The sequence below is a fragment of the Protopterus annectens genome, chromosome 2.part0 (assembly GCF_019279795.1).
Source record: "Protopterus annectens isolate FY-2018-M chromosome 2.part0, PAN1.0, whole genome shotgun sequence".
In the NCBI taxonomy this organism is placed as follows: Eukaryota; Metazoa; Chordata; order Ceratodontiformes; family Protopteridae; genus Protopterus; species Protopterus annectens.
In genome coordinates, this window is record NC_056728.1 from 1,152,883,880 (window position 1) to 1,152,910,107 (window position 26,228).

Sequence of the window (26,228 nt, forward strand, 5' to 3'; positions counted from 1 at the left end):
TGTACAACACTTACTTTTGCACATCATGGCAAAGGAGAATTAAGATAAAAATGCATAATATTTGCCATTCATAGAAGAAAGGCTGTTACAGCAGTGCATGAGCATATAACTTGAGAAAAGTAGTGTTAACTAAATACACAAAGCAAAGAAAAATAAAGAGGAAAGGCAGTAGACAAAGTCCAACAGCTACAGATGGCAAATGTTGTAAAATGAGATACACTCTTATGCTATCAGTTTATGAAAAATAATTTTCAACTTTGTGCTCATAAAGTTTACCCTTTGAGCAGGAACTAGAGATTTTATGGCAACTTCCCTCCCTATAACTGCCACAAACAGGCATACCAACCAACAACAGGGTCTTTATCAGATAATCACGGAAGAGGAACTTTAGGAACTAGTCATACAGGCAAAGGATCACTGAGAAATTCTTTGCATGCAAGATTTAAGCCACCACAGCCTAATATCCCGGTCACTGAGGATGGCTCATATGATACCACTATCCCCCTTTAATTGAGTTGCCTACCCACAGTAGACCAGAGAAGATGTGTGAGCAGATCCTAAATGCTGATGTACCAAAAGCCATCCATCATATCCAGTCACATCACCCAAGTACCCTTAGAGACAAGAAGCATGATCCCCAAGAATGACCATCACACACCAAACACATAGAATGCAGTGGTTGAAATAAAAATCAAGGATGGGACAGAAATGTATATACCCACTAACAGGATCAGGAAAAAAAAGCAGGTGTAAAACAACTGACTCTCAAGTCTGGATAGCCTTAACAGTCCCTCTGAGCAGCAGAATTTGGAGCTGTCCAAAAAATTCCACTGAAAAAAGATTGATCCATCAGTATTCCTTAGTATGTGGTTTAGAGAAGACAAATCTAGAATTTTGTTAGTTTCTTAAGAGGGTTCTGCCAGTCAAGGCAAATGCAAAGAGCTGTGCTCACTGGGCATCCCATGAACAGTCAGGACTGCAGCAGAGTGGAGGATGGGGTCATCTTTTTGGAGGACTTGGCTGGTACCAAAGAAGCAAGAATGCACATTTATTTACTTATTTATTTAAACATTTGTTTACCAGGAAGTCCAACTGGGACAGTGCCCATTTTCAGTGGATACCCAGGGAGAAACACTCCAGACGCAGGTCTTTGGAATGTAGAAGGAAACCGGAACACCTGGAGGAAACCCACATGAAGAAAGGGAGGACATGCAGACTTCACACAGAAGGCACTCCAGCAGAGAATTTAACCACAGAACCTCTTGCTGTGGGGTGACCATGTTAACTGCTGCATTACTGCACCACCCATTTTTCCACTGAGTGGTACAGAGCCTCTTCCTCATATGGAACTGACCAGTTCTACAGAATGCTTCCTCCTCCTTCCTCAAATCACAGATCAGAATATAGGGCCACAGTTAAGGGTATAACTGGAGATGCAGTATCACACTGTCAAAGCTGCAAGCCCAGCCCGAAGATCCTTGAGTTTTTCCAAAGATTTCTCAATTAGACGGGACTGGAAATGTCTCACAGTCCTTCTATGTCGACATAGCTGATGCTCGACCTATGAGAAAATGAATACTTGAAGGCCCTGAGCCTGAGTACTGAGTATATTCTTGCCACAACTGTGCAGACCTATGGAATCTTTGCCAGGAGGCAAAAAGTTACTGTCATAAAAATCTACACAGGACTGAAGAGCTCATGTAGGATACACAAATTAAATTGTTGGTAATAAGCTTTGCCAACTTAGGTGGTGGCTCACAGACGGCAGTGGCCTGAGAGGAGGCTAAACCTGGCAGAGTCCGGATGCTTTAATGGTTCCAAGTGACAGGCCTATTAAATTTCTTCTTATGAATGGGCGGGACATCTAGGGTAAACTAGTTCAACGTATTAACTTTGGTGAACTGCTTTAAACTTAGAATTTCCAAATGAGTTTAGTGATGAAAGTTTGGTTCTTAAAGTCTTTCGAATGAAAGACCAAACAATTTCTATAATCGTGTTCAGCCCCTACACAGAAAAGGGACAGAGTGGAAATCCTTGTAGGAAATCTGCCTATCGCAATCACACTTTCCCCTCCTAGCGGACATCTAACAGCAACAAGCACCAGTACAACTGAGAAAAAAGAAAGGAAGGTTCCCAAGTGGGGCACTTATTTGAACCAGTGAAGGCCAACTGTACAAATGAACATGCAAATAGACAGGTGTGAGAACAGCATCCGGATTGGCAGCGAGATAGTCTGCGGATTTTATACTGGTATGTCCACCAATGTACTTATTTACTTAAAATTTGTTTACCAGGAAAGTCCAACTGGGTCAGAGCCCATTTTGAGTGGTGGCCCAGGGAGAAATGCTCTTTACGCATGTCTTTGGAATGTGGGGAGAAACTGGAGCAGTTGGAGAAAACCCACGTGAATGCAGGAAGGACATGCAGACTTCGTACAGAAGGCACACCCAGCTGAGAACTGAACCGGAGAATCTCTTGCTGTGAGGTGATAATGCTAATTGCTGCACGACTGCCCTTCCGCCTGCAGGCTTACATCATATTTATGGCTCTATGGAAGGTTTTGGCTTTGTTACTTCAGCAGGAAGTCATAGTTATTTGGTGAAATAACAAAAGTTTGGAATAATGCAAAAGTAATGTAAGAAAGGCATCTGGTGTATGACAACATGCTAGCCAAAGGAAATGTTCTGGGAAGATACCATCTGATATTGTTAATCCTCGTTCATTCCTTATGTGTGGGTAGTCGGTTCCGACCTCGGAACCGAGCCGGTCATCTTCCAAGCTCGCGCCAGCCACAACTCCAGAGCTAAACTCTTACCCAGAATTCTCCTTTCCCTGTTACCTCAGAGGTCGTGTCAAGCTACTTCTCGTGAGCTAAGTACAATATTTTTCATCATACCCAAGTTCTAAGACAGCTTTTTTCACAAAAAGTCATTAGATAGTTATCTCTTACCTTATCGCATTTTGCGACAACACTTTTCAATCCATTTCAACTCTTCTTCTCTTCTTACCGCAAGGTAACCCCCCCCCCCTTTTTTTTACCATCATTGGTAAACCCCTTTCCTTTTTACCTTCAGATATTTCTTGTACCATTGCTGGTATTTTTCTGGTTCCTCCTCCTCCTTTCTTTCTTACCATGGCAGATAAAAAAGGTAGTCCAGGGTTTAAAAGATGTTTGGATTGTGGCCATAAATTACCTACTTCAGATGCACATTCCCTATGTGTCTACTGCTTGGGTGTGCCTCACTTAACAGTTGACCCGTTCGTGGGATTTGTAAGAATTTTTCTAACAGGTCGTTAATTGAAAGGAAAAATAAATTAATATTTTAGGGGTTACTAAAATCTCCCATTTCAGAGGCTATTTCTGGGTCGGAGGCTTCAACCACTCCAAGATCCCATAAGAAAAAGAGTGATGAACAAAAAAAAGGCCAAGTCTCTTCCTTCGTCCTCAGCTGGGGACTCTCATGAACCAAGACCTAAGAAAGCTAAGCTTTCTAGTTCGGATTTGACTTCTTCGGCTCCAGCGCTTTTGGTGCCTAGATCTTCAGCACCGAGGCCATCTGCGACTTCGGCAATGACTAGTGTGCCCCATACCGCATCGAGGAGCTCCTCGGTTCAGACTCCCTTACCGGCACCGACTGTTCAGTCGATGCAGACCGTTACGACGTCGATGGATTTTTTGACGCCCTTTCCTTTTTCAGCTCCGACAACTTACCCAGCAAAGACTACCCTCTCAGTACTGACCATTTTGTCACAGATGTTTTCGGCTCAGGCCTTAGCACAGACAACCATTTTGGTACTGACCTCATCGTCAGTGCAGACCATGCCTTCGGCACCGATGATTTCCTCGGCGCAGACACCAGTAGTTCAGACCATCACAGCTCTGTTGCTTTCGGTGCAGACCCCCCCCCCCCCCCCGTGGTGGGCACTGAGCTTGCTCCGCCCTTGGATAGACCTGACTCACCCTCTGCCATGTCCGTGAAATCCACTAGAACCTTCTCTGAACATGATGTGTTGCGTCCTGTGGATCAATTGCTTTTGGCCAAAGGTATCACGCCCCCCAGGACCTATCCTTCCTTGGGAGGTGATCACCCTTTACCAAAGACCCCTACTTTTTCTCCTCCTTCACTGCCTTTGAAGCCCCTTGATATAGCAGTCTTCCCCCACTATGGTTCCCTTTATGGACCTCACTAAGGAGCCACAGTTGCCTTTGTGGCAGGAGGGTCTTGCCACTGCCCAGGATGTCAGCTGTGGCGTACATACCTTGGTGTTTCAAAGCCATCCAGGGACTCCGGGTTGGCAGGCTGAGCCACTTCAGCGAGGGGTGACCCTGCTGGGGGCCCCCACCCCTCTTCAGGTGGATCGGCCTTCCAGCTAATGGAGAAGGCTCTTGCGTCGGTTGGTGACCCTGTGTTATCACTCTCCCCACCCTCCTCTGGATCACAATTCGCACAAGCCGCTCCTACTGGACACCGGGCGCAAGGGCCTCAGGACATACCCCCACAAGAGACCCCTTTTGCGCTGTCTTCCCCAGCTTCTCCCTCTGAGGAAGATCATCATAAGAGCTCGTGCAAGAGGAAGCATATGGACTCCACAGAGGAGTCCCTTACTGAAGACACAGACTTTGATGATGAGGAAGGGTCCCCTCGATCACCCTCTGAGGTACCCTTTGGTGATATCCTTAAAAATCCTTAAATACAGAGGTGATTGGCAGCCCTCTAACCCGACCTCTGAAGAGTCTGTGTTCCTGTAGGCCTTTCGTGCCTGGCCCCCTAATTCCTGGGTTACTCTACCTGCCGACGAACTTGTCCGGCTCATCGTGCAGTGTGTGTAAGAAGGCTCCTGACACCATTGAGGCCATTCCCCGGAGGCCGGATAACATTTTTTCCCCTCCTGCTAGTGATCTCCATTGGTCCAAAGGTCTTCCTGTAGATGCCTTGGTGGTGGTGGGGGCCACAACTAAAAAGGACCTGACGGAAGAAGAAAGCCAGACTGTCCATCCGCCCAACAAAGAGTCCCGGGCTCTGGACAGAATAGGGAAGCAGTCAGGTCCCTGAACTATATGGCACATTTTACCAGGCTTCAAAGAGATTTAATTTCTGAGCTCTCTGAAAGCTTGGCTGGAGCTGTGTCTGATGAGGTCTGTGACAAAATGGCCTCTCAGCTAGCCACCATCAAATTGATATCTAACTCCTCCATGCGCCTGATATCTCATGCATCATAAGGAGCAGCTACAGCGGCAGGTTCAAGCACTGTTCTGAGACACCATGCCTGGATGCGTTTGTGTGATTTTGCTGAACTCTTTAAGGCTTCCTTTCTCAACGCTACCACTGAAGCCTCTTCGTTGTTCGGACCCAAGGTTAAAAACACACTGGCTAGATGTGAACAGGATGGTAAGACCCTTTCTGCTGTGGGTGTTGGTTATTCTTCCCCTCAACGGGCTTTCTCCAGAAACCAGAAGAGAGATATGGCACAAAAAGTCTCAAGGTTCTTTCCGTGACACACAGGCTGAGTTCTCCCCTAGAGGCAGAGGGTGAAACTCGCAGGAAAGACGCCCCTTTCGGGGCAGAGGGGGTCCGTGTAACCAGGGTTCCAGGGATTCTTTCCCTGGCCAATCCTACCAGCGCTCCTGAAGAGTGGCCCAACTGCTTTCCTCTGGAAGTGGTTGGGGGTCATTTCTCTTTGTACCCTTCTACCTGGCTAACCATTACCACCGATTCTTGGGTACAAAGGATAATAACCAGAGGTTGTCATATCCCGTTCGACCTTTGTCCCTCTCCCCAAACAAGCTTACCCGACGTTCCACCCAGTCAAAGGGAAGAAGCAGCATTAGATATTTCAAAGCTGCTAAGAAAGAGAGTCATCCAAATAGTCCCTCCAAACCAGATAGGATCCGGATTCTACTCAAGACTATTTTTGGTGCCAAAAAAAACGGGGACTGGAGACCAATTTTGGATCTCAATGTAATTAACAAGTTTGTAAAGGTACAGAAATTCCGAATGGTCACAATACAGTCCATCCTTCCGCTTTTGGAAAAAGATGATTGGATGTGCTCGATAGATCTTCAAGACGCATACTACCACATAAAAGTGGACAGACCATCAAGATTCCTTCGCTTCAGTGCAGGAGCCAGTCATTACCAGTTCAGAGTACTGCCCTTCGGACTCTCTACATCCCCCAGGGTGTTCACAAAGTGCATGGCAGTAGTCACAACTCACTTGCGACTACAAGGATTTCAGGTGTTTCCATACCTAAAAGACTGGCTCATCTCCGCCCCCACCAGACATCTATTGGAAGAAGCCCGGGCATACTCTCTTCTCACTGTAGAAAGGCTAGACATAATCATAAACTGGCAAAAATCCAATCTCACCCCATCTCAGTCCACAGAAGTCATAAAGGTCATCTTGAACATAAAGAGTTGCAAAGCATCCATTCCGGAGCACAGAATTGTAAGGATAAAGCAGCAACTGATTCCAATCCTTTCAAGGGAGAAATCCACAGCTCATTCTGTTCTCCAGCTATTGGGTTCCATGGCAGCCTACATTACGATTGTCCCCCTGGCCAGGTTTCACATAAGGCTTCTATAATGGCTACTTCTCACCCAATGGTATCCCTTTCAGTACCCTCTTTCAGCCAAGATTCGGGTAACTCACAGGTACAAGCAAGATTTAAATTGGTGGATGGCGCACAATCCGTCACAATGGTCTTGCCCCTTCTCCCCCTAACAGCCCAAGGCCACAGTGACCACGGATGCCTCCCTGATGGGGTGGAGGGGCTATTTCAAGGACAGACAGTCCAAGGTATTTGGTCCAAAATGGAAGCCCATCTGCATACAAATGTTCTAGAGCTGAGGGCGGTGCTTCTGGCGTTGCAAGCATTCCATCCCCTGCTGCCGTCTGGGACTACTGCGATACAATCAGACAACACGGCGGTGGTCTGGTACATCAACAAACAAGGTGGAACCAAATCTTACCCACTTTGTCGGGAGGTCATGAAGATATGGCAATAGGCGATGGCTACCAACCGCTTTCTTCTAGCAAAGCACATTCCCGGGAGTTCCAACATGATAGCAGACAGACTAATCAGGTGTATTCTACAACCTCACAAGTGTTCCCTGAATCCTTTGATAGCGGCGGAGATTTTCAACTGCTGGGGTCTTCCTTGCTGCGACCTTTTTGCGTCCCCGACCAACTACAAATGCAGCAACTATTTTACCCTTATTCCCCCTCTGGGACAGTCACCCAGGGACGCTCTAGTCCATGATTGGCCCTCGGGTCTACTTTACGCATATCCACCTCTCCTTCTCATTCCCCAGTTTCTGAAGAAAGCCCGCCGGTTAAAGAGCAGAGTAATCCTCATAGCACCATTTTGGCATCATCAGATTTGGTTCCCCTTCCTTTAGCCTCACCTGCTAGATCAACCGTGGATTCTCCATCCAACCCTGGGGTTGATCTCCCATCCGCAGAATCTGAATCAACCCAATTTGATCAGCATGAAACTCACAGCTTGGCTCCTCCAATTCCTCTGACTGCCAGGCAAAATGATCTTTCCTTGCCAGTACGCAACATTCTTATTGCATCTCATAAGTCTTCCACCAGAATTACATATCTCAGCAAGTGGAAAAGATTTACTATTTGGCTGAAATAAAGACAGGTAGATCCCTTTTCAGCACCAGTGTCGATAGTACTGGAGTATCTTGTCTACCTTATTCCAATCCGGTCGATCTGCTTCTACCATTAGAGTTCATTTGGCAGCAATACCTAATTTTCACAATGGTGTCCAAGACTGTTCTCTTATGTCACACAAATTATGCAAGACTTTCATAAAAGGCGTGAATCGTCTAAAACCCCCTGTTAGAGAACCTACTCAACCATGGGACCTGTCATTAGTCCCACAAGCTTTGACAATGTCACCTTTCGAACCAGCTTCTTCTTGCGACCTCAAATATTTGTCATGGGAAACCTTGTTTTTGGTCGCCATTACCTCTGCCAGATGTATCTCTGAACTTCAAGCCTTATGCATCAAGAGACCATATTTGATTTTTCATAGAGATAGAGTGTCATTGAGAACTAATCCTTCCTTTCTGCCAAAAGTGATCTCTGAAATGTCTATTAATCAAACCATTGAATTGCCAGTTTTTTTCCCCAATAATTCCTACATATCCTAGATGGTCACAGGCAAATTCGCTTCTACTTGAACAGGACTAAAGCTTCTCGTAAATCAGACCAGTTATTTTTGGCTTATTCTGGACCTAAATTAGGATGTGCTGTTGCCAAGGTCACATTGGCTAAATGGTTGAAAGACTGCGTAACCTTTATTTATAGCAAACGTAATATTCCTTTAACTACTACCATAAAGGCTCATTCTACAAGGTCGGTGGCAACTTCTACTGCCTTCCATGCCAGAGCCTCCTTACATGACATTTGTGCAGCTGCAAATTGGGCTAGTCCTCATACCTTCATCAATCATTACAAGTTGGATTTGGTCTCCAGGGGAAGAGCATTTTTTGGTTCTATGGTGCTCAGGAATGTCCTCCCATGAGAGCCTCCCAGGAATAAAGGTAGTTGGGGACTCTGTCCCACGCTTAAGGAATGAAAGAGGATTTACAATATCAGATAAAGAAGTTATGTCTTACCATAATGTTCCATCTGTATTGTTGATCCTCGTTTAGTCATTGCGACCCTGCCTCCTTCCCCCTCCAGTGGCTTTTAATGGATCTCACCATCCGGTTCTGTTAGGTCATTTGACCAGTGGTAGCCTCTACCTTTCTTTTGACTTGCAAACTCAATCTGAGGTAACAGGGAGAGGGGAATTCTGAGTAAGAGTTTAGCTCGAGAGTTGTGGCTGGCACGAGCTTGGAAGATGGCCGGCTCAGTTCCAAGATTAAAACAGACTACCCACACATAATGACTGAACGAGGATCAACAATACAGATGGAATGTTATGATAAGACATAACTTCTTTTTCTCTAGGTTTTGTACTAGCTCCAAGCCAGAATCTCCAATAAATGCATTCCTGAAACCATGACTCAAGGTCCTCACAGACATCAAACGTTTGCTTGAAATCCAAACTCTCAGGTAAGCCCTGGCATGGGATGTCCTACCTTCCTCTGCCTTTACCATCCCTCAATAATCCAGGACCAGATTTTTTTCCTTCCTATCTGGGGAAGTATGAGGCTCTAGTCTCTCTGTTTGCTCCTTTAGCTTACTCATTCCCCTTGGAGCAAAGTGCCCTCTCTCAAGAGCAGTTGCTGAGCAAGGGCGGCTTGTGGTATAGGACTGCAGCCCCCCCACCTGCAGAAAGAAAGAAGAAAATAAAATTAAAATCGCAAATCCTGGAACTGAAAAGAATATAAAAAGAAAAATCGCAAGTCCTGGAACTCCACGCATGCGTGCTTGGAGTTCCTGGTACTCACAGAATTCCAGACTGCTTTGTTAGGCAGTGCAGATAGAGGAGAAAGGCATCTTGTGCCCTGCAGCTCAGAAGTCTGTGCGGTGATGACCGCACAGAACAGAAGGACAATGGACTGCATCACCCGCAGGCTGGAGCCTCCAGCCTACTCTTGCCGGGAACCGGAAACCAGCCGTTAGCTTTGGCGGGCTAAGGAGACTGCCTAGCAGATTCAGGACTGCTGCTGCTGAGGAAGAGACTGGATTCAGGTAGGGTGTGTGTGTGTGTGTGTGTGTGTGTATATACGTGCGAGTATGCGTGTGTATAGGTGTATCCACATTTGTTAAATCAATGCCCATAAGCAGTGTTTTTACATCGTGCAGCTCCCGACTTATCTATAAATGAATATGCTTTTCTGTTTGTGCAAGTGAAAGCTTTTAACTGTTATGTCAGTCAGTCATCCTATATATTTAAAGTGTTTATACGGTCTGAAATGAAAAAAAAAAAAAAAACTAGAAGGCAACTCTCACCTGTATATCTGTATTGATCTGTCTTGCTTTTTGTTCTGGTACACCTATAATGAACGTAATGCATAAACTTAGTAATTTGTACTGCTGACTTTAATCATATTTTCTGGAAATATGCTTGTGAGTTGTATGCTTTAGTCCAGACTATTTCCCATAAGGCGAAGATCTGTTCCTTCTATAGGGTGAGCAATTTTTGCTTGGCAATACATTGCTCATTGCTAAGAAACATGATACTCACCCTAAACAGCTAATACAAAGGACTATGAGAAATATGTTTGATAGCTTGGTTTTTAAGGTCAGAATATTGAAATGGCTTACATAAGGAATGAAACATGAAATTTTAAATGTGTCCAGATATATCACAAGCTTTTTAAAAGGATCAGTTAAATTACAACTGAGAAGTATTATAGCCACAGAATAGCTGCTCTAACAGCCCACAGTTGTGGCATGCAGGTAATGTTTTTTTTTTTTTTTTTTTTTTTTTAGAATACATGAACATTACTGTTTAGATATGTGAAATGCTTATGGTTTCTCTGGAATTTGTCTGTAGCTTCCAGTAGCTATGGTTTGTTTGCTCATTCCATGGCACAGAGGAAAAAAGCCCTGTTAACAGCCAAGATCACTAATCAGAAAAACTAGGTCCAGCAGGAGCAGATAGGGAAGGGGGGGGGGGGGGAGTACAGATAACATTAATGCAGACATCTTCGGAATATTTGGGTATATGCCAGAGCAAAATGATCTGAGGACATGACTGAGTGCATCTGCAGAAGCCATCTAATCATGATATAGAAGATTACTAATGCCATTCTAGAGCACAAATACATAAGTCAGCTGATAGAGGACAGCTTCAGAACATCCTGAACTGCCAATGATATCTGCACATTGCAACATTCAAATGCCTCAATGAAATTAATGAAACCCCTGAGAGGAGTGATTGGGTGAATATGGTAATTTAGAATGAGATAGACGGTCAGGTATATACAGATTAAAAAAAATGCATGTAACGATTTAAGTCTTACCCAGTAAAATCCATGTCTTTTATACAACATACGTTGCAGAAGTACTTGATTTAGTTGTGTTTAAATCAATTTCTGTTTAAGACAAAGAATTATTTCTAAGGTAGTTTAAATGAAAATAATTGAGCAGGCCATTAATGCACTAGATTTAAAAAAATGGCATATGATTTTCTGAATTATGTGCCCCTGAAAATGTCAGAACATATACATAAGCAATTAATTATAATAGGAAAAAGAATTCAATTCTGCCATTATAGTAATTCGCACAAATGTTGCACCAAAACTTCTGTCCGTGAATACCTTAATAGCCAAGTAAAAATGTCCTGCTTTTATGACATATTGTGAAATGTACATGAGGCACACAAAGTTTTGAATATAGCAGCTACTTCCCACTTGAAACCATAAAAACTTAGATAAAAGGCTTCCTAAAGTGCATTGCTGTAATAAAAAATAATGTCTCTATATCTGCAGTGTTGCTGTGATGATGTGCAATAAACCTGGTGATTAGCTGCTATATTTTAAGTTAAAAAACAGGTAGAATAACCGACAAAGCATTCTGGTTATTCATAAGTCAGGGAGGTGAATGCAGTGATCTCATAACTTTTTTAGCTATATGACCCGGGTCAAATGGTATACATTTTGGAAATAAGTTATGCAAGGTACAGAATCACATTGCTCATAAAAACTCATGTTCAATATCAGTAACAGGCATTAATTTGAAGTGTCATTAACAGATGAGGGATGTTTAGCAAGAGCAAATAAGGTTAAGTCCCAGTCTATAATAGTTGTGTCATCATGCCTCACACACCTTGCAAAAAAAGGCTGTTATTACATTAGGGAAATCCCTGTGGTGAGACAGAATACCTCAGCTGTGAGGAACATCCAGATCTTGTGAAAGAAAAAACATTAAAAATAGCAAAATATGATAGCCATTCAATGACATGGGAGGGACTACAAGGATACAGGTACTATTGAACTGATATGTGTGTGTGTGTGTGTGTGTGTGTGTGTGTGTGTGTGTGTGTGTGTGTGTGTGTGTGTGTGTGTGTGTGTGTGTGTGTGTGTAAAATGCCCCAGTTGATTTATACTAGTGGCTAGAGAGAACTCAGGATACCTGGTGGTGGTTGGGTGCACGTAGCAAGAGCCTGAATTCCTTACCCACCACCATTTATGAAAATTTTGCAGATTTTTGCCTCATGTTTTTTTTTCTGTTCTGTTAGTATTTAATTCACTAAATGGTTGATGGTGCAGTGGTAACACTGTTGCCTCACAGCTAGAGGTTCTCTGGTTTGATTCTTGGCTGGGGTGCCTTCTGTGTGGAGTCTGCATGTCCTCCCTGTGTTTAATGATCAGAGTTATAGATTGCTTTTACTTTAGAAATGCATGTAGATTCTCTTATTTTGTCAGCTGCTCAAGTTAACAGTACTAATATTAAAAAGTATCCCTTCTTTGACAGGTTCACAGCTGTTTTGTGTGGCTATTTTATATTTTTGGTCTGTTTTTCATAAAATTGTGGCTTTCTGGCAAATTAGTGGCAAATCGTTAGACTGAAGTTTGAAAATAATGACAGACTTTTGAGTTTCAGATTTCATACCCTTCAGAAAATTCATACTAATTCAAGACCAAGTTTATAAGAGCAATATTTAAAATTTGTCCTTATTTTTGGGCCTTTGTCCCACTTCTTTGTATGGCTTTGTCCAGATTTCTTGCTCTGAGGTTGAGAGGTATGAAAATGTGTCAGGACCATCACAATCAGCCAGAGACATTTCAAACTGTGACATACTTGTTGCACCCCACTCCCCCATGTAGTGACTCTGGATGTGTCCAAGCAAGGCAAGGAGCAGTTATGCAGTGTAAGTGTGCAGAGTATCCCCCCATCCAAAGTAGACACAAGTTTGACAGTGGCTTTTCATCTGTCCTTTATTTTGCAGAATATTCTGGTTTTCTGTCATATTTTTATACTGTTGATTCATGCTTATTATTCAGAAAATTCAAGCTGTTTCAGTGTCTGTTGCTCTGTGTTTAAGTAGCAATGCTTTAATGACCATCAGGCAAGCTTGTCTGAGATTGTAAGATAAAAGTAAGCTTTAATAAGCATACTGTTAAAGAATTACCAAGATTGAAAGCCTTTTTGTTGTTGCCATGCAGAGAATATTTACATAACTAGATAACGTATAAACCTTATGTATTGAAATGCATATGACAGTATTTGTAATAAAGGACAGGATTACAGTATTTTCAGAAGCTCATTACATTTGTTGGAGACTTGCAGTCATCTTTGTAGGCTTTACCAGTAAACTAAACAGAATGCCAATCTATCACATGTGGTTCATAAACTGTGCAGTAATCCTTTAAGCAATCTATCTTGAGCTTGTTTCTTGCTCATTTTTACTTTGATCATGCTTTCCACATGAAACAAGTAGATAGTTGCTGTCAGGCAGCAGGTCTTTTTTGGATAAGAAACATTTTTCCAAGTGGGGGTATCACAGAGATTGCTACTTTCAGCATGTTACTTGGTACTTTTATAGAGCTGAATATAAATTATAATTAGAACTGCAATGCAAGGAGAAGTGGTTTGACTTGAGTGTTGCTTGTTTTTCTTATACTTGATTTTGACTGGCATTCCAGTAATGTATTTAAAAAGTAATTTATTTTTTCATGCCTCACAATCTTTTTGCTTCCATCTAGATATTAAGTAAGCTGTCAAGTAGCCAATGCACTGAAATATTTTTTTTCTTCTACACTTCATTTTGTCTTGATTGGACTCTCATAATGATGGTTTGGCACCCAGGGCAGCATATTTAATTAAAGTTCCAGTTTTTGTGGTTTTTGAGCATAGCTTCACCCCTTTCTAGTTGGCCCCACCCCTTCCCATTGGCCCCACCCATTCAGCTGTCTCCTGCAGCCCCCCCTTTGATTTGAAGTCACCAGCTGCCACTGTTGCTGAGCACAGACCAGTTAATTTATCTGATGTCAGGAGGATTTTGTGCTTTAAGATCCTAACCCTGGGCACTTGCCTAGGACCACTCCATGGTTTGGTGTGCAATGATGTGCTTCCATAAGTGATATAATTTTAGAGGCTTGCCCCCACCCCCCACAGAAGCCAGTACTCCTCATGGTAGCTCTTCAGCCTCGGTCTTAGGGCTTCATCCCTCTATGCCAATGGACGTAATGATCGGACTATGTCAAGACGGCTCAAAGCATCACACCCATAAATCTGGCTGGTTCTGGTTCTGGTTGATTATCCATGGGTAGGCCACTGTAAAAAAAAATCTTTGATTCCAATCATGACAGTATAGCCTAAGATAAACACCTTAATCCTCATCCAAAACTAAGGGAGGGTGCAAGTTTGAGCCATTGCTAGCTCAGGGTAAGTTACAAAAGGCTGGTTAAGCCATGACTTACCTCAAGAGGGTAGGGGAGGTCAGGCCTCCATCTGCTTACTGAGCATTTGCCTTCATGTTGAAGCTGCGACTTTTTATTTGCAAGCTTTAATAAAGACTCTTCCATCTGTCTATCTCCACAAAAAGAGCTCTCAAATGGTGCCATTTTTCTGACTATGGAAAAGGTCAAATTCCACTGCTCACTTTTGAAGTACCTGAGTTGGACCTCTTACGCTTCTGACAGCTGTCAACATAGTGCTCTTAAGATAATATAGACAATGCCAGTGCAAGTCTTGGATGGTTACTGGATGATTAAATGGTCAATGATGCTTGTGCGTAGGTATCCAAGCTCAAGACTTTACCAATCAAATCAATGAGCGACAAATTAGGTTAACAGCAAAACAAAAACTGATGGTGGCAGGCTCTGAGAAAGCATAATCTTATGCATAGCTGGTGTATTACGCCATGACATGCAACAATGAGGTTGCATGCATCTTTGAATGTGGGATTTTATTTTGAAAATAAATGCTGAATTTTAACTGGTAAAGAAAATACACCCAACAAAAGGTCCATTCAAGGGGAAATGTTGATGTAAGACCTGAAACTTAACATGACAAATTCACACAGCTTATTAGTCTCTTTTTTTCTCCGCACTGCTAGAAGCAAACCTATAACAGCCCAACAGCATAATGTAAATGGCTTTAAAATGCAAACAACTTGCCTGCTAATAGCTGAATGCCCACACTTACTTTCTGCACAATGGACGACTCAGCACAAGCAAACTTATGCCCCCACCCCCAAAGGTCATTCCTAAGAAAAAAGAAAGTTATGTACTCACCATAATGTTCCATCTGTGTTGTCCAGTCACTGGATCCGGCTTGGCTGCTTTTTACAGCTTATGGCCTACTACAAACTCTCAAACTCCTCCCTTACCCATAATGCTATGGTCCCCTTCCATACCTCAGATTTGTTTGCTAATCTTTATTTCTAAACAGCCATGTGTAAATGAGAAACCACTATCTGGAGCTCAAAAGAGGAACACTGGCTCGTCCGGTTTCTTCTCATTCTTCCTGAAGTCAAAAAACAGAAACGGAAGGGGGATGGATGGATGGAGAGGAGTTGAAGAAGAATGAAAATGGATAACACAGATGGAACGTTATGATGATTACATAACGTCTTTACCTGAGGTTGTCAATTTGCATTCATTCCTCAACATGTGGGAGAGTACCCAGATACCTGAACCCTGGGTGGACTCTAAGGATATTCCTGACTACTACTGAGCTGAAGGCTACTCTTCCCCTAGAGACCAGATCAACTTTGTAATGAGTACTAAAAGTATGAGGATTAGCCCAAGTGGCTGCAGCACAATCATCATCCACGGAAAATCTGGATAGAAATACTGAAGAGGTTGCCATGGATCTGATTGAATGAGCTCTCAAAGATTTTATAAGGACAAACCCAACTTATTACAGACAAAAGAAATGCAATCGGTTAACCACTTGGCTAATAGTATTTTGGTAACAGGCTTACCCAATCTCGAATCGGGAAAAAAAGAGATAACTGATCTGGTTTTCTGAATTTGTCAATTTTATGCAGATAGAAACCTGTCTATGCAAAATGTATTCCCCTTTGTTGGAGAAGACGGGGAGGAAGAAACTTGCAAGGTTAATGGATTGATTTATGTTGGATCCTAACACTACCTTATGAAGAAAGGATGGGCTGGTTTGTAGCGACAATATCTTTATGGAAAAAGTACATTTTTGTACCTACCATAAATGTAGATGTCCGATAGATATGCAACTGCAGTCATAACATATGGGTTGTCCTGCCTCAGGCAGCCCTCGGTCGGCCGGATTCCAAAGTCTGGGTCCGACGTCGGCTGATGTCGCATTTCTCTCCGACGTCAGAGCGGCTGGAGTATATAAGCATCAGCCGACACCATCTTCTTCAGTGTTTCTTGCCCCAGATGCCAGGTGCCCTCCAAGGAAGGCTGTAATCAAATTGGAAGACAATAATAGGTTTCCAGACAATAAATAAGTAATAAACAGATACACCATAACAGATATCCCCAGCTAAGGATAACAGGGAGAGGAGTGGACCCAAGGCATAGAGGGGAAGGAGGGAGGGAAAACCCGACTGCAGTTGCATATCTATCGGACATCTACATTTATGGTAGGTACAAAACTGTACTATGTCCTTCAAGAATGCAACTGCAGTCATAACATATGGGTTGAATACCATAGCTTAGCTGGGGGAGGTGGTATGCTGTAAGAAAAGGATGGTGTAGCTATCAATCCCTGCAGGACTGCCGAAGCAAAGCCTGCTCTGGATCTGGAATATAAAGGGAGGTTGTAGTGTTTGGAAAATGTATGCACGGAGCTCCATGTAGCAGCTTCTAGAATGTCTTTTGTAGGAACCCCTCTTAAAAATACTGTAGAGGTGGCTGTAGCTCTGGTGGAGTGTGGTCTGACATTGGCTGGCACACACTTTCCATGGAAGGAATAACAGAATCTGATGCAATGTCCAATCCATTTTGAAATTGTCTGTTTGGAAATTGCTTTTCCTTGTATTCCAGGGGCGTAAGCTACAAAAAGCTGATCAGACTTCCTACTGGTCTTGGTTCTGTCTAGGTAGTAGTGAAGTTGTCTGTGTATGTCCAAGGTATGTAACAGTCTTTACCCTTTGTTCTCAGGATTGGGAAAGAAAGTAGGCAGGTGAATTGCTTGATTTAAAGAAACCCTAGATACCACTTTTGGCAGAAAGGTAGGGTTGGTTCGTAAGGAGACCCTGTCTCTGTGAAAAGTTATGAACGGTGGTATTGCCATTAAGGCCTGTAATTCCGAAACCCTTCTTGCTGAGGTAATGGCCAGCAGGAAAGCTGTCTTCCAGGAAAGAAATTGTAAATCCACAGAAGCTGCTGGCTCGAAGGGAGGTAGAGTCAATTTTTCTAGGACAAAATTGAGGTCCCAAGCTGGTACTGGTGCCTTTCTTGGGGGCTTTATATTCTTGATTCCTCTAAGAAATTGCCTTAAAGGATGTGAAAACACAGGTGGATCAGTGTTGTATCTAGCTGAGAGAGCTGAAGCATGTATTTTTATGGAAGAGTATGAGAGTCCGTTATGAAGCATATCTGCCAAGTATTCCAGAATGAGTGGAATGCTCAAAAGTGATGCATCATGACCCTTGTTGGTATTCCAAATGCTGAATCTCTTCCATTTGGCTGAGTAAGCCTTTCTGGTGGATGGTCTGCGGGCTTCTGTTAGTATCCGCTGAACTTCCTTGGAGAGAGGTAAATTGAGGTTATTTATGGGATTTCCCAAGCTGTTAGCTGTAGCGTCTGGATGTTGGGATGAACTGTCCTGAAGTTGTGTTGGGTCAAAAGTTGGGGCCATTGTGGAAGGGCCCACGTTTTGTTGTGACATATGCTCCGTAGTAGTGGGTACCAGTGTTGTCTTGGCCAGTCTGGAGCTATTAGGATCCCCTTCGGCTGCTCTGCTTTGATCTTTAATAACACTGTGGTCATCAGTGGCAGAGGTGGAAATGCATAAATTATTAGGGAGCTCCAGTTGAATGAGAGGGCATCTATTTTCCATGCTTGTGGGTGATATGTCCTTGAGCAGAACTTTTGTAAGTGATGATTGAGGTGGGAGGCAAATAGGTCTACGTCCGGCCTGCCCCATGTCGAGGTGAGTCGTATAAAGATGTCTGGATGTAGCCTCCATTCGTGGGGGTCTAGGAAATTTCTGCTTAGACTGTCCGCCAGAACATTGTCTTTGCCTGGAACAAACTGGGATTGTAACTGTAGGTTTAGACCCAGTGATTTTTCCCAAAGATTCATTGTCAGTCTGCAAAGGGGGTAAGAATGAGTGCCCCCCTGCTTGTTTATGTACCACATCACAGTGGTGTTGTCTGTCCGTATTAGTAGGTGGCCTTGTTGAAGTTGTTGTCCAAAGGCCTTGATGGCATGCATTACTGCTAGCATTTCTTTTCGGTTGATATGCAGATGTGCATCCTTTGGAGACCATTGCCCTTGAATACATCTGCCCTCCATGTGCGCCCACCATCCAAGGTCTGAGGCGTCTGTGGTCATGGTCTGTGTTATCTGAGGTTTTTTGAACAACATACCTGTGTTTAACTGACTTACTGTGGCCCACCATAGAAATACCTTTTGAAGACATGGAATGAGTGGAATAGTTGCTTCTAGGTTGTTGCTGTGTTGAGACCATAAGCTTTTTAAGTACCATTGAAGCTTTCTCATGTGTAGTCTTGCTAGTGGAACCAGGAGAATGCAGGATGCCATGTAACCCAGGGCCTGTAGGAAACTCCTTGCAGTCATCTGGGTGAGCTTTGCCAAACTTTTGAAGTAATGAGTTAACTTCTGCTTGTCTTCTGTCAGGTAAGCCATTTGAGAGGCTGTGTCTAGTTTGGCTCCTAAGAAGGTTATTTGCTGGGATGGCTGAAGTCTTGACTTTTGAAAGTTGACTGTGTATCCCAGAGCCTGTAGCAAGTGTATGACATAATTCAAGTTTTTTGTCAAGGTTAGTTTGTTGTCCGCTTGTATGAGGCAATCATCCAGGTACAGGTAGATTTGAATCCCCTGGAGCCTGCAATGAGCAATTACTGATGCCAGGCATTTCGTGAATACCCTGGGCGCAGTAGATAAGCCAAATGGCAATGCTGAGAATTGATAATGCTCTGGCCCTGCAAGAAATCTGAGGTATCTTCTGCAGCTGTGTCTGATAGGGACATGCAGGTATGCCTCCTTGAGGTCCAGAGTAATCAGCCAAGACCCCTTGCCCAGCATGGGAAGGAGTTGCTGTAGAGTCAGCATTTTGAACTTTGGTACTATGAGAAAAGTGTTTAAAGCGGACAAGTCCAGTATTGGTCTCCATTGAGTTTCTTTTCTTGGAACAAGGAACAGTCTTGAATAAAACCCTGACCTTGTTCTTGTTGTGGAACTTTTCTATTGCTTTGATCTGAGCAAGCAGAGAAATTTGCTTGATAGCCTCTGCCCTCTGATTTTGTGGAAGGTTTGGCATGCCTTGTTTTCTTGGCAAGGTATGAAAATGGAACCTGTAACCGTGGTCTATAATGTCCAAAATCCATTTGTCTTTTGTCAGTTTGTGCCAATTTTTTGAAAACAAAGATAACTTTCCACCCAAAGGAGCTTCTGTTTGCTCCTTGGTCAGCGGAACTAGAGGAAAGTCATTGAGATTGTCCCTGCGGGGCAGGAGAAACCCCTGTGTCACTTCTTTGGTTTGCTGGTTGCCACTGTCGTCCCCTGTAGGATCCTCTGTATTGCCCTCTTCCTCGGGCACGCCTGTTTTTGCCCCTTTGAAATCTTTCAGGATTAGGAAAGGACCAGTTTTTAGAAGGCCAGTTCCTGCTGAATCTGGGCGGCTGAACCTGGAGGAAATCTTTGACTGTCTGAACTGACTTGGCTTTTTCCTCAATGGACTTTAACACATCTTTAGCATTAGCACCAAAAAGCTTGTTCTTTTCCAAGGGTGCGTCAAGAAGTTTTGCCTTAACATGATCTGGTAAAGGTTGTTCTTTTAACCATGCATGTCTACGAATGACCGCCCCTGTCATAGCTGCCCTACATGAAGCCTCCAATGCATCATATCCACACTGTAGAAAGTGATTGCTAACCTGCTGAGAATTATGCACAGCCTCCTGCAAAGACTTCCTATCTAAAGGTTCAGGAGAGGCCAATCTTTTCTGTAAGTCATCTAACAGGAAATCCTGATATTGAAACATGTGAAAGAGACAACTGAGAGCTCTCATAGATAAAGTAGTGGAGGTGTAAACCTTCTTCCCCCATCTCTCTAAGGACCTTGCTTCTCTGTCGGAAGGCAAAAGGTTTTTGGAGGTGGTAGCTGAAACCCCTTTAGGCCCCTGGGAAATTGTTTCTAAATCAACAGTATGGGCCCTAAAGAAATGAGAATGGGTTTCTGGGACCCTATAGTATCTGTCAGGCTTGACAGGAGCAGGAGGAAGAGTATCAGGGGTAACACTGGAGTCAGAGTATAAATCATCCAAAACATCAAGCACAGGAGGTATAGCTAAGGGTCTGTGTTGGGGCTTTTTAAGGAAGGTTCGAAGGCGCTTTCTGGAATCTGAATATTCCTGGCCTTGCCACTTAAAATGCTCCCTCATGGAATGCAGAACTTCCCCAAAAGAAATATCCTCAGGAGGAGAGGCCGAGGGAATGGAGTCCTCTGCATCTGAATCCTCATAGGTCTGGAAGGGCTCTTCCTGGCTTTCGGAGTGAACAGAGTCCTCAGAATCTTCATCTGAAGGAAGAGGGTCAGAGAGTTCAACCCTGGGCCTCTTATCAGGAGGAGGCTGGGATCCTCTCTCAGGATGGGCCTGGGAACCTCTGATCAGGGAAATTAAATCTGGGCCAAGGCAAGGGAGGCAGTAAGAGTGGAAATCCTTATGAGGTATTTGTTTACCACAAGACAAACAATTATTTACTTTTTCAGTAATTTCTGACATCGGCTGAGGCAAGAAAAGGTCCCCAACGGGGTACTTAGCTTTTTTGATGACTTCGGTTTCGAAGAATACAGGAGCTGACCGACCGGCACTTGCGAACTGCTTCGGGCACCGCGCGGCAAGAAAGACTGAAGAAAATGGCGTCGGCTGATGCTTATATACTCCAGCCGCTCTGAAGTCGGAGAGAAATGCGACATCAGCCGACGTCGGACCCAGACTTTGGAATACGGCCGACCGAGGGCTGCCTGAGGCAGGACAACCCATATGTTATGACTGCAGTTGCATTCTTGAAGGACATCAATAAAAAGGAGGTTTACAGGATTAGGATTTCCAGTTGTAAAACTCTTCTAGCTGATGTTAATAGCTACCAAAAATATTTTCTAGGTTAAAAAACTTTAGTTCACATTTAGCAGCTGTTCAAAAGGTGATAGAGTTAAGGTTTGTAAGACTAGGTTCAAATTCCACGGTAGGGTAGGATCTTTAAAGGAGGGTTTCAGTAAAACGGTTCTTTAATAAAAGCCTTGCATAGTTGCGATGAAGCCAAGGAAGAACCGTCAACTCCAACAAGAAAATCAGAAGTAGCAGCCAACTTTATTTTAGCTGTTGAAGAACTACTTCCTACATTAAAAACAGTAGCCAAAAATTCGAGAACCCGAGGAACAGGTGCTGAAAAGGGGTCGATGTCTTTCTGCTGAGCCCAAATAAACTTTTTTCATTTACTTTTGTAAATCTTTCTAGTGGAAGGTTTGTGGGAAGACAATAGTATATGATGTACAGGGGAAGAAAGCCTGGATTGTCTAGCTATTAATGGAATTTGAGAAACCATGTGATAAACTTTAGGCCCAAAATGTCTGGATGAATCACGTCTGTTGGACGAGATACAAGATATGGAACTGGATTCCAAGATCCAAAGGGGGTGAATCAGGTTAGGCCAGAGGAAGGAGAACCAAAGCGATGAGGCCAATAAGGGGCAATGAGGTTACTGTGCTCTTCAATAGAGATGCCTCCTGAAGGAATGTGGGGATCAGGGCATTTGGGGGTAAGCATAAAGGACACCAGGGGGGCCAATTGTGGAGAACAGCTCCTCTCAGTGACTTCTCCCAGTGGAGGGATCAGAGTAAAAATCTGCAGCACTTGACGGAAGTTGCAAAGAGACTGCAGCATGGATGGCCCCATCGATGAATATCTTCTTCACAATTTCTTTGTTGAGAGACCTCTTGTGAGGCAATAGGATGGATGTGCTCAACTTGTCTGCTATCACACTGGATTTACCCAGAATGTGCACTGCCATCAGAAATCGAATGGATGAAATCGCCCACTGCCACATAGTCATAGATTCTCAACATAAGGAGCAAAACATGACTCCTCCCCATTTGTTGATGTACCAGACTTCTGACATTATCTGTCTGAATTGCTACAGTCCCTGAAGGGAGAGAGTCTTGAAAGGCCTGCCACACTCGGATGACTGCTCTCATTTCTAGGATATCGATATGCATGTTGACCTCTTCTGGGGACCAAGTGTCTTGGGCTGTCTTTCCCAAGAAATGCCCCCACATACATTGGGATGCGTCCAATTGACAGTCCTGAGAAATTTGATCGGAACAAATCCACCACCTGAGATAACTTCCACATGCCCGAATTATTTTGATCTGGGTAGACAATGGATGGTACAGTATATGGACCACTGAGTTTCCAGGGTTCATTGAAGAATTTTCATGTGGTATCGCTCTCCAATGGTACCAGAATTATGGTAGCGCAGATCAAACCTAACACCTGTAGAATCATGAGGGTTGACAGTCACGAGTTCTGAATTATCCTCCTGACTTGAAATTTTACAGTTTGTACTCGTGGCAGGGGAAGGGAAGCTGCCATTAATACAGTGTTGAACAAAGCTCCTATGAATTATACCACTTGAGTTAGTTCTAGACGAGATTTGTTGAGACCTACATTAATGCCCAGATGACGGCAAAATTAGAGTAAACAATCTCTTGCTTGGACTAGTAAATGCCTGGTCAGGGCAATACTGAGCCACTCGTCCAGATAAAGAAACCCTCGCAATCCGTGCCGTCTCAAGTGAGCTATTACTGCTGCTGTCAAGCATTTGATCAACTCCCTGGGGGCTGTAGTCAGACCAAAGGGCAGTACACTGAACTGGTAATGACAGTCTCCCAGCCGTAAGCATAGGTATGTCCTGGATCGCCTGTTCATTTTTATATGATAGTACACATTGTGAAGATCTTCTGAGTACATCCAGTCATCCTTGTGCAAGAAAGGCAAAATGGACTGAACCACGAACATCTGGAACTTGGTATGTTGAATCAATTTGTTCAGATTGCTGAGATCCAAACTGGTCTCCAGTCCCCTGTTTTCTTTGGCACTAAAGAATCTTGAGCCAATTCTGGATTCTTTCTGGTCTGGGGGGGACCCTCTTGAATGCCTCTTTTTCTGGCAGCTTTTTTTTTTTATTTCCAGAACCGCTACTTTCCTCAAAATGGATGGAACATCAAGAAATCTGTTTAGTGTTAGGGGAGGGGGAAAGGAAAAGGGAATTGTATAATCTCTGGAAATAATCCTCTGCACCCGTGTATCTTTTGTAAATGTTTAGCCAAGCTCCCTGGTGCAGAGATAGAGTATACCTGACTGTCTTCCAGAGGTCGACAATCAGGCCTCCTTTAAGGAGGGCTGGCAGTGCCTGTGAGAGAAGGAATCTCTGGAGACCTGGTACTGCGGGCCTCTTCTGCCACAAGAATGGTGTCTTCCATTAGAGTTCTCCCCCTCCAGATCATGGAAAGGATCCTGGGACTTTCTGAACCACATCTTGCGACCACCTCATTGATTCCTACAGAAGGTTCTTTGAGGAGTCGAAAAATGCATGCCCACTGCAGACAAAGTCTTACCATCTTGCTCACACCTGGAAAGTGTGTCCTTTACTTTGGGGACAAAAAAACTTCTATCAAAAGGAGTACTGCGGAAGGAGGACTTGAATGGCTCTACAAAATGACACAAGCGCATCCAGGAATGTCTCCTAATGGAAATGCCTGAACCCGCTTGCCCTTTAGGTACCTTCAGCTACACTCAAAATTAGCCTCATGAATGAGTTAGTAATTGACTGTATGGTAGCCAGCTATGATGCAACAGAAGTCTATGCCTCAGCAGTTACTGCTCCTGAGAGGGATTTGGAAAGCTCTTTAATCAAATCCCTCTGTAGTTTGGTAAAGTGCGCCAAACAGTTCAGCGATCCAAAAGCGAAAGTCACTGAAGTGTAAACATGCTTCCCAAACCTGTTTACTGCCCTAGATTCCGTGTTAGGAGGATGAACAGATGAACTCTGTTCCACGAGTTCTTTCTTCGTGGCCACCACCATGACCATGGCATCTACTGGTAACCCCTTGCTCCAAAACTCTTTCCCCTTGGGTGCTGCCAGGATCCTATTTGGTCTCTTGGGGATCTGCTCAGTAGGATCAGGTTCCTTCCATGCCCGCTGAGAGATCAATTCAATGAGCTTGTCAGCGGGTGGAGTCACCCAGAAAATAGATAGGCAAGACCCAAAAACCTCCACGAATACAGATTCCCCCTGGGATGGGTTTATAGGATCATCGGAGGTTACTAACCTAAAGGACCCAGGGCCCTTAGAAGCCTAGCCAAGTTCAGCTTGCGTTCCCCAAGGGTGTCTGGTTCAAAGAGACACTAAAATCAGCACCTACTGCCCCTGTCCAAGTGGGACACAAGTGGAACCCTCCAGGGTGAATTCTCGTTTAACCATCCAATCGTCCAAACTGCACTTAAATAAGGCCAACAAGTGACTTTATTTAACATAAATAGGAAGCTTGTTCCAATGGTGGAACAACCTCTGTGAAACAAATCTGTCCTCCAGCAAATTCTGTTGATATCACATACTAGGTTAAGGTCCTTTGAGCGAGTGACCCGTGTGCGATTTGACTTGCAATATGCTGCATTTACATCAAAGCTGGGTCGCAGATTGCTCTACATGCAAGACACAGGTCGCCTCTGGGCAGTCTGCATGACACAGAGTAAAGTGAAAATGATTCAATCTGTCCGCATAAGACCGATCTTGAAGAACTTGAATTTTCTTTGTAAGTAACCTCTATGGTCTCTCCAATTGCTGCAGATGTTTGGAAAGGAACATACTAAGGGAGCATTGTACTCTATTATTGGCCTGATGAGGGAAGAGTACAGGGGGTTATAACCTCTTTTTCTGGAGGCAATGCCCTTACTTATGTGATGAGCAATATAAAATGTCCTTCTTACCACTGGGGAGACATGGTGATCGAAGTTAAGTTGCTGTCAACTTGTGTGCCCAGATCTCTCACCAATGACTGTGTGCTTAGGGTATTGTTACTGATGTGGAAGTCTGCAGGAACATCACCCTTACCCGAAGGGGATGATAATGCATTTTTTTGCATCAAGTTTAAGGCCATGACTTTGTCACAATTCATTAGTCTGCATAAGACCTTCTTGCAGGATGTTGACAATGCTAGGAATTTCAATGATCACTCCCAGTTTACAGGCATCAGCAACCATTGTTAGCCACAGTCCTTTAGTTTTAGCCTGCACTTCGGAGAAGCAGATTCCAAAAAGTAGGGGTCCTAGAACGGATCCATGTGGAACACCACTGGTTATTTGTCTGCTAGAGGAGGTGGAGTCCCCCTATTCTGACTGAGTTCTTTCAGTGAGCCAGTTTGCAACCTAACTGGCAATGTTTGTGAGGTTGATAAAAAGTTGGGTGAGTTTATCAATGATGACTAAGTGGGTGACTGTGTCAAAAGCCTTGGCCAAGTCTAGGTAGGCCGTATGCACAGATATACCCTCGTCTAGGGCTTTGGTGACAGTCTTGAAGAAGTCCACCAAATTTAACAAGCATGATCTCCCCTTAACAAAGCGAAACTAGGTGGGGTTGAGCATTTGGAAATTTCATATATCTTTAATAAGGTCCATGATGACTCGTTCCATGGCCTTGCAGATAAGGCTGGTCAGGCTAATAGGTCTATACTTCCCAGAGTCCGTGGATGCAACCCCTTTCTGTAAAGGGATGATGGTAGCCATTTTCCATTCCATTGGGACAAAGCCATTGCTTAGGCTTTGATTGAAAAACATGCTCAATGGTGATGATAATTCTTGTTTTAACCCATGAAGAACACAGCTTGGGATGTTGTCTGGGCCATTGAGGCTGTGTCTTTAGCCTTGGAGAGGGCATTTAATAACTGCTCCACAGAGATACTAGGTGGGGGACAGATGTTTGTGATGCTTTGGGTATTTGTGGTGGGGACAGGGGAGTAAAGTTTCACTGAACCTGTCAGCCAGTAGGTTTGCTATATCCACAGGTTCTATATATGTAGTACCATTAAATGAGTTCAGCGCAAACATGGGCCTTACTTTTCAGGTTACGGTAATAGAAT

At 43.8% G+C, this 26,228-nt stretch overlaps 1 protein-coding gene across 9 annotated transcripts in view; it reads right to left on the bottom strand.

The window, feature by feature from the left end:
* Positions 1-26,228, bottom strand: part of LIN54 (lin-54 DREAM MuvB core complex component) — a 1,508,411-nt gene that overhangs the window by 708,815 nt on the left and 773,368 nt on the right. The gene's annotated exons all lie outside the window — the stretch shown is intronic.